Source organism: Leucopleurus acutus (assembly GCF_964270905.1).
Source record: "Leucopleurus acutus genome assembly, chromosome: 3".
In the NCBI taxonomy this organism is placed as follows: Eukaryota; Metazoa; Chordata; class Mammalia; order Artiodactyla; family Delphinidae; genus Leucopleurus; species Leucopleurus acutus.
This window is the reverse complement of record NC_139145.1, coordinates 164,908,749-164,921,257: the sequence shown is the minus strand read 5'-3', so window position 1 is coordinate 164,921,257 and position 12,509 is coordinate 164,908,749.

Below are 12,509 nucleotides of genomic sequence, written 5' to 3'. Positions count from 1 at the left end.
TATTTAATTAGAGCATGAGACCTTATCAGACCTGAAAATTTCTTTGAGATTTTTGTCTCAAAATAGAGTTCTAACTTTCTCAGTTACTCTAGTAACTGAGATTGCAACTGCAGAGGAGGTTAAGAAATTATTGATAATTACTGGCAAAAATTATATAGGAAACAGAATTGTCATATAAAGAAAGTAGGACAATTTTATACTTCATTGTCAGTAAATTTTTTATTGGGCATTAATTTGATGTCCTATATTTGTTTAAACCCTGCTCTTCAAATATTTTTTGTGACTTCCAAAGAATTACAATCTAGATCAAAGCAAGAAAAACTAAAACTAGTATAAAAGTCTAACAACTTGTCAAATTAAAATGTGTCATAAAACCACATTGTTCACACAATTAGTGATTGTTAGTCAGCTACTGCTGTAATAACCTTTTGTAACAAAGTTTTCTCAAATTCAGTGACATAACAGCATTTATTTCTCTTCCTTGTACTTCTGCAGTTTGGTTAGGATGGCTCAATTTAGGCTGTCAGTGAGCTGAGATTGGCTCCAGCCTGCAGGTTGAATTCAGATCTGTGTCATTCATCCCTTCCTTGTCCTTAGGTCACATGGCAACTCAGGGCATGTTCTTCTCATGGTAATTGGCAGAGCACAAGAAAGAAAGGCAAAATAACATCAGCATATTTAAGCCCTCAGCTTACAAGTCATATGGGTAACATCAGTATCAATGGAGCAGGAAAATATATTTTGCCCACAGTGGAAGGGCACTGTGAAGTTTCATGTGAAAGATGTGGGTATATAATTTATAACAAGATAGTGAAGAATTGGGGGCAATATGACAATCTACTACAGTGGTAAGGAGAATGAGCATTATATCTTCAAAGCTTAAAGAGTCTGACAAAGTTTGGGCATACCTTGACTGTATAGCTAATGAATAATACCAAGAATTGCATATAGGAAGCCAAGTTTAGGCTAAACACTACCTTTGATCTGAAGATATATTTATACATTTATTTTGACACTTGTTTTTCCAGAAAGTTCCCAAAACAGCTATTGTTTCTGTTTGTTGTTGTTATTGCTCTGCTGTTCTCACTTTATGTACTGACTTTCCTGAACTATGTAAAGTCTGTTTCTTAGTCATGTGTGGCCACTAAAGTCTCTACTTAGTTAGCATAGTGGCTACCTAATGATTGAACAGAGATTTCCTTAAATTCCTGGAACCAGCAAGTTTCCCAGCCTTTGCCAAGGAGCTCTGTTTGTGTGTGTTGGGACATGCCTTGGGCAGGCAGTTCACAACTCTACCTTAGCCTTCACTTCCTGTTTGCAAAGAGCCTCAAGGTCTGTCAGAGGTGAGAACTCAAGGCCTTCTCAGGTGTATTCTGAGCATACACATAGCCCTATATATGGTCATGACCTTCCAGATTTTCCTGGAATATGTTGGAGCTTTGCAAAGCAACTAATTCCTCAAATTTTCCATTAATTTTGTGTGTGTGTGGGAGCTTGCTGTTTGTCTCACTGTTATCACTGTTACAGGAAGCTGTGATATTAAACAATTGTACTCTTTTCTTGGCAAACACTCCTTAGAAAAAGGCTATTTGCATTAAGTAACTTCTGATTCAATTCAAATAAAGACAAACCCTGCAAGTGGAGTTTCCTGGGGAAGTACCAGGAAGGTCAAATAATGACAAATCTCTGGAATTGGACGTTAAAAGAAGGGCCAAGCCTCCTCTATTCTATTCCCTTCATGGTTGCTAGTTTTCTGGTTTTCACTGTGACTATGGAGCTGCTAGGTTTCAAGGTTCCCACATGCTGGTGACAGGGGCATGGAAAGAGGTAAGTTAAAGCATCATTATTAATCAAAATGTCAAAAGACAAAGACAGTCATGAAAATAGCAAGAGGAAAGCAACTCATCACATGTGAGGGATTCTCCATAAGGTTAACATCGGATTTCTCATCAGAAATAGTGAAGAAGAGAATACAGTGGAAAGACATAAAGTGCTGAAAGAAAGACTATCAGACAAGAATTCTATATCCAGAAAAAATATCCTTCAAAACTGAAGGAGAAATAAAGATATTCCCAGATAAACAACCTCTTGCCCACTTTCCAGAACTGAGTCAATTTAAACCCAGAACCCATTACCTACAAGGACAGCCTAGTCTCCATAAGAAGTTCCTTGCTGCATCAGAGCAAACCCTGCCATAAACTGTACTGATTGCCCTACTCTTTCCAAAAGGAGCCTGAAGCCATTTACTCGGGTAACTGCACTGAGGGAAGAAGAATACCTAGATAGTTTGAGGGCTACTGGACACAGATTTTGAGTTGACAAGCTTCATGCTTGTCATTAGAACCTAGCCACATGAATGTAGTGATTTCCGCCAACTAAGAGGAAGTAACTGAGCTAATAATAATCAGATCCTGGTCCTCTGAGTGGGTCATGGCAGGAAACCTCAGTGAGGAAGAGTCATTGTCTCTGATATAATAGCCTTGGGAGAAGACCAGTCAGGATCAAGCCTGCTTCCAATGGATATATGTGGAGGGAGGTGGAAGCGGAGGTGGGAGAAGGGTACAGTGATAACAGAGCAGGGAGGGAAAGTGTCCAGCTGGACACTCAGTTTGCTTCTTTAGATGATGCTCTGGGTCCCTATTTAAACCTAATGACTTTCCTGTATGAGAATTCAAACAACAGAAACAGAAAAATGACTGCAGCTAAGCTTGGTGTGAGGCCATTGACTTCTCATCCATCTCCAGACATATGCATTCTCAGAGAGGACTCCTAAACCGTGTGTTAACTAAAAAATATATAGTCACAACCTAAAAGTTGAGAAGTATGTTTTATTTGATGAGAATTTTTAGGACTTCAACCCCGGGAGGCAGCATCTCAAGTAACCCTGAGAGAACTGCTCTGAAAAGGCAAGGCAGGGGAGCAAGGATATATAGAAGTTTTGCAACAATGGGCAGGTAGTCTGAACATCAAACGATTATTGTTAACTAAAGAAAATCAGACATCTCAAGTTAAGGAATCTGGCACTTTCCTATGTATGGGAAAATGCAAGAGTCTGGGCTCACTGAAATCATTCCTTTGATGTGCACCTCAGCTATCTGGGGCCAGTATCCTGTGTTTTAACATCTTGAGTTTCCTCAGGGCTCACCATGGAGAGTGGCTGCAGTCTGATGGCTGCTAGGTGGAAGGTATTCTTTTCCTTCCTGAGTTCCTTCAGGGGTCACCAGCTCACCATCTGTGGTGGATGCAATCACTGATGACTGTGTTGTCCTTTGTTTACTGTTATGGCAGGCAATATTCCATTTCTCACATGCAAGTAGCTTACTCTGGCCCAAGAGAAGGAAACACAGGTATGGGCAGCTCATATCTTTTCCTTCTCTGTCTACAAAATCCCAAAATATTCCTCCTTCCTTCAAAAACACATGTAAGTAGTCAGTCATGAAATTTCAGACATAAACTAGGGGGAATTTAAGCCTGACTTGAATGTCAGAAGCTAGTCTTTTAGCAATTCTACTCCAGTAACTGAGTGAAACTTAAACTCTATTGGATTAATTTGGCTGTATGACAGACAAGAGTTATTAGAATTTAGGTGCCAAGTAGATTAAATGCATCACAAGGTCATACATTGCCAAGTGGCCTGTCACCATTAAGATCATCCAGAAACTTTCCATGTAGTGATTGGCACTTGATCTTGGCCTTGGGAAATGTGTAATGTTTTAATGGGTGTAGAAAAGATGAATATTTTACATGAAAAGAGTAGGATATAAGCAAATTTAGAGTCAGGGAAGTAAATTAATCACTGGACTGTTGCATAGGGATGAGGTATAACTGATAGGAGATAAGATTCAGAAAGGAAACATTTTTAATTTGTTAAATATTAAATTTTTAAACAAATATTATTCTATTTAATTTTATTTAATCCTTACAACTAAGGTAGGTAATGTCAGCTCAGTTTTAAAGATAAGGAAACTGGGATTCCAAGAGACTAACTAACTGTTCAAGATCACACAACTAGAAGGTTGACAGGCTTGAGATAAAAACCTAGGACAAACAGCTAAATCTGCCCCACGCATCCTCCATGAAATGAGTAGGGGATAAAATCATAAAACACATTTAAGGCCACGTAATAAAGATCTTCCTTTTCTAGATAAAGATAGCTAATTTTATTCCATGGGCTAAGGGCCACCAAATTTTTGTGTTTCAGGAGTGCTGATTAATGTGATATGTGGTTCTGATGGAAAAACAGGATGGTTCGTCGGAAATGAAATGGTGATTCTCAGGTGAGAGGTCTTCATCTGAAACGTGGTTTCCCCTCTTGTCTACTCACTTCACCCTGTTCTTTTTATCCTTGTGGGGGACATAGAAGGCTCCCAAACATGCATCCCACAAATGCATTTCATTTCTCCACAGCTGTCTTTGTTTTTCTTCAGAAAAAGGATAGACAAAGGACACCTTGGAACTATATTTTTTGTCTTATCTCCCTAATTCTCTTCACTTGTGGAGTCTTTCTAGTGCCATTTATTTTGCATTGATTTCCAAATATTATATTATAGGCTAGGAACTCTTCTTCTTAAGAGGAGTCCTAAAGGATCTCTAGCTGTAGTTTGTCTCCAGAACATTTGACACACATTTGTGCAAAAGAGAACCCAAAAGACACACTCATGTTCATCATAGCATTATTAAAATAGCCAAGAAGTGGAAGGGATCCAAATATCCATCAATGGATGACTAGAAAAAGAAAATGTGGCATCTACATACAATGGAATATTACTTAGCCTTAAAAAAGAAGGAAATTCTTCAAATGTTACTACATGGATGTACGTTGAGGGCACTATGCTAAGTGAAATAAGTCAGTCACAAAAAGACAAATATTGTATGATTCTGCTGATATGAGGTCTCTAAAGTAAAACTTCTAGAAGTGGAGAGTAGAATGGTGGTTGCTAGGGGCTGGAGAGAAGGGGAAATGGAGAGTTGTAGTTCAGCGGGTATAGGGTTTCCATTCCATGAGATGAAAACATTCTGGAGATCTGTTGCATGACAATGTGGATGTACTTAACACTACTGAACTGCACACTTTTATTTATTTAATTTTTGTTTTACATCTTTATTGGAGTATAATTGCTTTACAATGGTGTGCTAGTTTCTGCTTTATAACAAAGTGAATCAGTTATACATACATATATACATGTGTTCCCATATCTCTTCCCTCTTGCATCTCCCTCCCTCCCACCCTCCCTATCCCACCCCTCTAGGTGGTCACAAAGCACGAAGCTGATCTCCCTGTGCTATGCGGCTGCTTCCCACTAGCTACCAATTTTATGTTTGGTAGTGTATATATGTCCATGCCACTCTCTCACTTTGTCCCAGCTTACCCTTCCCCCTCCCCATATCCTCAAGTCCATTCTCTAGTAGGTCTGTGTCTTTATTCCTGTCTTACCCCTAGGTTCTTCATGACATTTTTTTTTCTTAAATTCCATATATATGTGTTAGCATACGGTATTCGTCTTTCTCTTTCTGACTTACTTCACTCTGAACTTCACACTTTTAAATGGCTAAGACAGTAAATTTTATGTTGTGAGGTTTTTTTTTTACCACAAGTAAAAAATTTTAAAGATGCAAATGGAAATAAAACTTTATCACAGCAGCATATCCTGGAATAATTATTTGATGATTGAACATCATGCCAAATAGGATAATAAAAAGTTCTTATTGAGCAAAAAAATTAAAAAATAAAAGGGAACTCAAAAAAGCTGTTGATGGAGCAGAATTTTGCACCTCCCTTGGGTCCAGGAAGGTACCTGATGACAGAATCAGGTATAAGGAGGACAAAGAGGTCCAGTCAGAGGTTAACAACCACGGCGCTTACTGCTGTGTCGGTCAAGCCTTCAGCACTTTTCTTTGCTTTTTTGCCATTTTCCTTTCCCTAGACCCTCGGCCTAAAAGCAGACATGATGGATGCCCCTGTCATAATGTAAGCTGATAACTGTCACACTTCCCCTCCTGTTCTTACTATAATTTCCTTTAGGAGGTTTGGCTTACTACTGGATGAGTTCAGAGAGAACCAGTCTTGTCAAACTTAGGAGAAAAAGAGAGAGAAGAAATATGGATTTGTGACTCCAGTTTAAATAAAGAGGTGGCACCTTCCCTGGAAATATTAAATTAGAGGCTGTGATTCAGGCTTCTGGGTCTTACTCTCCTTACTCAGCTTTCTCTTAAAAGCAGGACTTGGAAGAAAAAAACATGATCTCAATATTTATGAAAAACTTTCTGGGAAAATCATTCCAGACCTCCTGAGAGGATTAACGAGAAATGGCATAAAAGTACATTTTATTTCACAGAATGCCAAGTATCTCAAGTGCCCAAGGCCTTTGGAATTATTCACTGTGAGCATGGTCTTTCTAGGGGGACTATGTGAGCTTAGGAAAGAAATGTCCATAGAGCACGTTTGGCCAATCACAAAGCAACTGGGAACATCATGGAGGGCAAATTTGATGGAACCAAATGTAAGGCAAGTCTTGAAGGCAGATCAATCGATCTCATTGAGAGATGCAGGGCATCTCTGACAGCCAGTATCAAACTGACAAAGTAGGGAAGACAAAGGTGAGTTTTATTCTGACCTAAAGATGTTCTGAAAACTAATCGAATGATGTTCAACATCAACAAGTGCTTACAATTTGATGTTTAGATGCTCCTGACACATGTCTGTGAAAAGTTAACAAATGCAGAAGCTATGTGGACGGTCACTCCAATTCAACCGTACCAGAGGACCCTGCTTTATAAACCGCAACTTATTCTGTTGCCTCAGGAAATGTCAGCTTCCAGGTACCCGCGGCAGGAGATTCTGATCCTTTAGAAGAGGTAATTTTAAAAGGCTCAGCATGTTTGTCCAGGTAAGCTCCAGTAAACACCATCTCCATCCTTTTGGAGAAATAAAATTAGGCTGCAAACCTCACCTAGAGGAAAAAAAAATCCCAGGAAATGACCTATCTTTCATTTCTTTCAAAACTTGTTCTGTTTCCTAGAACCGTACAGATTTTAACTCAGTATGGACATAAAACATGAATATCAAAGTTGAGTCCTTAGAAGGGAGAGAAAACTTTGCTTCATTCTCTCTGTGGCCCTGTGATATTGTTACACAATTAAACGTTAAAGACGCTATCTCAAAGGCAGCAATTTTATTATGACTGCCTTTTGAAAGTTCACAGAAGGCTGCCATCATAAATGCCATTTTCATTAGAATAATGTGAAAGGTGACATGCCACACAGAATATGCCAAGGCCCAACTATCAGGCCACTCTTGGAATTTTCCAGGTTGCATTGCTGTCCCTCAGACCCTAGAGCCACAACACCTCACAGGCAAACCAAGCTGAGTAGACATAAAAGAAAACTCTAATGGGCAGAAAACACAGTGTCTCAGCTGCAGAAATCCTACAGAAGTGAAACATTCCCTCAGTTTAAACAACAACAAAAAACTTGCCCAGTCATCAGCATTATCTCTGGGAACACACATCTAAATCTGCAATATATTCTGAGCCAAACAATGAAGGACCAGCAAGAGCTCTCTTTTCGGAACACATGAGGTCATTTAAGACCACAGAAAAGACCGTCTCAGGAAGGAAGGGGAAGTGTGTGTGCGTGTGTGGGTGTGGCCATGTGAATGTGTGCACACTCAGGTGTGTGTTGTGCATTTACGGGGAACCCTGAAGATTTTTAACTCTAAAATGTCACACAAGTTTGATTTCTTGCTTATCATTTTAAACAAATAAACTGTACCAGGATTCCAGGGTGAAATAAAACTTCTGTGGCAGAACCAAAGTGAGGGAACAATGCTGGAGGCGTCTTGTGATGTCGAGAAGTGGGACTTCATAAATAATTCTGTCATCATTTTATTTCTTTATGTGGTACTGTCTATAAAGCATTTTAAACAATCAAATGGCTTAAAGTACAAATCTCAAGGTTTTAAGAGAAACTACAGAAATAGAGCGACTTACAAAAAAGGTGTAAAATTATTATTAAAGCGTAAGAAGATCCTTGCAAATGATAACCAATGTGTGTTAGATGCTCCCATCTCAAGGTCATTTTTCAGGCTGCCCCTCTCTCTGGCTATCTGTCTTCAGTATCTGCATGTTCCCTCTTTCAACTTTACTTGGATCTCAGCTCACACGGCGCCTCTTCAGAGAACTCACCGCTAACTCTCTAACAACAGAGTATGTACCTCTCCTACGATGGCTACTTTTATGGATCAGCCTGGCTAGGCTTTGGTGCCTAGTTGTTTCATCAAACGCTAGTCTAGATGTTGTCGTGAAGGCATTTTGTAGATCTACAATCAGTTGACTTTAAGATCACCGTTGATAATGTGTGTGGGCCTCATCCAATCAGTTGAAGGCCATAGGGTAAAAACTGAAGTTTCCCAGAGAAGAAGGCATTCTGTAACTTAGAAACCCTGCCTGAGTTTCTCACCCACCAATTTCCCACACAAATTTTGGACTTTAGGCTGGGACATCAACTCCTGCCTGAGTTTCCAGCATGCCCCACAGAGTTCAGACTTGCCGGCTCCCACAATTCCACAGTTGTGTCAGCCAATTCCCTAAGATAAATCTCTTATATAAATATATATGTGGGTATGTGTGTGTATGTGTACATCTCCTTTCCCACTCCCTTTCTCTACACCCTCATTCTTCATAACAATTGTCAGTACTACTTAAGATGCATAAGTACTCATTGATTTATCTTTCACCAGTACCTAGAGCAGTGTCTGAGACCCCAGGCACTCAACACACATTTGTGGGTTACGTCAATGGTGTGCTGAATTTTGCCAGTCACTGCTCTAAATGCTTTGCATAGAATAACTCATTTCCTACTCCCAGCTAGCTACGTTGACAGTTGGGGTTGATGCTATGTTTTGCTCCCATTTTACAGATGCTGAAACTGGGCATAGAGAGATAAAGGCACTCCGCAAAAGTTGTGCAGTTGGCACAAAGTGGAGCTGGTAATTGAAACCAAGCAGCTGGGCCCCAGAGTCCAGACTCACAAACTCCACATTCTAAAACCCCTTCTGGAACTTTGCAGCTTCATAAGGATATCATTTGGCTGGAGAAAATTCTCTTTTAGAAAGTATAACAATTAATCATATATAATAATAAAATTAAAATAATCTATACATCTGTGATCTTGTGACTCTATGTGATTTGGGGGGATGTTACAAACCACTCCATCAGACTAGAAACAAGGGATTTTTAATTTAAGGAAGAAAGAGGGAACTCTGCTCAATACTCTGTAATAACCTAAATGGGAAAAGATTTTGAAAAAGGATAGATACATGTATATGTATAACTGAATCACTTTGCTGTCCACCTGAAACTAACACAACATCATTAATCAACTAGACTCCAATATAAAATAAAAATTTTAAAAAAATAAGAAAGAGGAAAAGAAAGATAAAGAAAGGGAATACTGAGAATCATCAGATGTTTCATAGACTTTAGTAAAAACAGATTTCAAATGATTCAAGTAGAGTAAACTGGTCCATTGCAAAGACTCTAAAAAGAAACACAGCTGAAAGATCATGGGAAACATTTTAAAACCACATTTATATCATCAGAAATATCCTCGTGAAAAAGAAATCAAAAAGGTAGTAAAGAGACCAGAGAAGAGGCAGAAGCACAGAGAGAGTATCGTAAGCCCCAGAATATGAAGCAGGATGGAAATAATGGCCACAACTGGAACGCTTTCCCTCAGGCCGCAACTTCCAGTGGGTCCTATAGCTTACATCCTGGTTCTGAGTCTCCAAGCCTGGCTAAAATCTGCTGAGAGTTTCTGGGACTCTGTCCCCACCTAGAGGTCTGACAGTGAATAAAATTAGATAATAGTAAAGTGCCCAGAGTATATCAAAACAGCAATTGTAGCTCTATTCATTGTTGTATGAGTCCTGATAAGATAGCCTTTAAGTGTTTTGTAAGCACTTTGCAAAGGAAGGGGCAAAGCCCCTTAACCAGAGGGTTAATAATAAGCATGTCAGCCTTATATCCTTCTCTTGAGATACGAGGTCTTGATTTCAGCAAGATTTTCAACCAAAAAAAATTGCATAAATAGTTTTGTGGACAATATAATGAAATATGTGCTTGATTATTTGATGGTTAGCCTGATAGCTAACTAAGCATGGTACACAACACTATGGAGTGTATATATGTTTACAAGCTGACACTGAATCTCAGTGGTGCTAGAGTGGTAAACCATAGACACTGCAAGGCTGTCACGGGATTGCCTATACCTGATTGGAATGTAGCATCTTTACCATTAATAGCTGCTCACTCTGAATGTTTCCCCCTCTTCTCCCTCTTCTCTTGGGATTCTAATTCCTTGGGCTCCTGGTAGAAAGGGTGGGGAGACAGCCTTTGTCGGAGAGGTGAACTTGCATATCTGGGGCACGTCCGCTTCTCAGATGATATCGAGCTACAGAGACCAAGGCTGTCAAGGCTCACATGGCTGGTGTAATATTTGATGGTGGCAACTTAGGCCAAGACCCTCCATTAGCACTACCTATGAAGCCTTCTGACCTTGAGGGTCTACATGGGGGATTGGCATGACCACGTCTTCACTCCTAGCAGGGGGTCCACCCCAAAGCCTTTGAATGGGATACTTCTGTCTTTCAAGAGATTCAGTGAGGGCTGCCTGGAGATCCAGACCTGCTCTAGTGAATCTGTTGCCATGGGAAACCTAGGATTCCCTGTCTGTCCATCTAATGGAGATGGGTCTCTGGGAATGGCTGTGGCCCTCCCGTAACCAGCTCTGCCACTTTACCATCTTCTAGACAAAGGACTTCCCTGATGTACTGGAGCTTGTCTATAGGTACTTCCACTGAACAACCACTAGGTAAAGTTGGAGCTCAAGCCCTACATTCAGAAACAACACAGTCTTTAGGGGAAATATGTCCAGTGGCTCTTTTCTCAGTGGAGAGAGAAAAAGGGTGACTCCCCACACCCAAATACACTCAGAACACCCTCTGTAAGAGTCTCTTCCTGAAGACCCCTCTTCTTCTTTCCAAATCTCTTTTATTATTTTTTGTTTTTATTTTAATGTGGTAAGAACAGTTAACATAAGATCTACCTTCTTAGATTCTTAAGTGTGCAATACAATATGGTTGTGCAGCAGGTTTCTAGAACTTATTCATCTTGTAAAACTGAATCTTTTTTTTTAAACATCTTTTTTAAACATCTTTAAACATCTTTTTTTTTAAACATTGCTTTACAATGGTGTGTTAGTTTCTGCTTTATAACAAAGTGAATCAGCTATACATATACATATGTTCCCATATCTCCTCCCTCTTGCATCTCCCTCCCTCCCACCCTATCCCACCCCTCTAGGTGGTCACAAAGCACCAAGCTGATCTCCCTGTGCTATGTGACTGCTTCCCACTAGCTATCTATTTTATATTTGGTAGTGTATATATGTCCATGCTACCCTCTCCCTTCGTCCCAGCTTCCCCTTCCCCCTCCCCATGTCCTCAAGTCCATTTAAAACTGAATCTTCACACCCACCGCTTAGCAACTGCCCATTCTCCCTCCTCTCAGCCCCTGGCAACCAGCGTTCTGCCCTCCTTGGAGTTCAGGAAGATACAGTAAGTCAGCCGGCTTATTCAGCAGTGTTGTCTCAGGTTGGCAAAGTCTCCTTGGAGCCCAGACATTCAAGTCAGCACAAGAATAGTCAGGAGCAGTGTTTAATGTCTTAAGTTATTGTTCAAAAGGAAAAAAAAAAAAAACCCTTTATAGCACCATGTTATACAACTTAATGTAGGTCAGTAGTATGATATAGCTGGTTGTTAGTTTCATGCTGTAAAAATACTGCACTGCTTAGAATCATCAAGGCTCTTCCACTCCCTGATCAGCACACAGTACTGTGATGTACATGCCAAAATGCCTTTCCCATTAAGAAGAGTTCAAGAAAGCAGAGACTGGAACTTCCCTGGCGGTCCAGTGGTTAAGACTCTGCCCTCCAATGCAGGAGGCTCGGGTTCAACCCCTGGCCAGGGAACTAAGATCCCGCATGCCGTGGGGTGTGGCCAAAAACTTTAAATAATAATAACAAGAAAGCAGAGACTGGTTCTGGATTGGGTGGTGCTAACAGGATGGCAAGGCGGAAGCAATTCGGTGATTGGATCTTGGTGATTTTCACCTAGGAGTCCAGAGGATTAAAGTGGGCTCCAGCCCACTGTGCTTAAAGTTATACAGCACAGGGCTTCCCTGGTGGCGCAGTGGTTGAGAGTCCGCCTGCCGATGCAGGGGACGCAGGTTCATGCCCCAGTCCGGGAAGATCCCACATGCCGCAGACTGGCTGGGACCGTGAGCCATGGCCGCTGAGTCTGCACGTCCGGAGACTGTGCTCCGCAACGGGAGAGGTCACCACAGTGAGGCCCGCGTACCAAAAAAAAAAAAAAAAAAATTATACAGCACAAGCCTAAATCCTCTAATAAGCCTCTTCCACCTCCATTTTACCTAGGTGTGCCATGGTTTCTG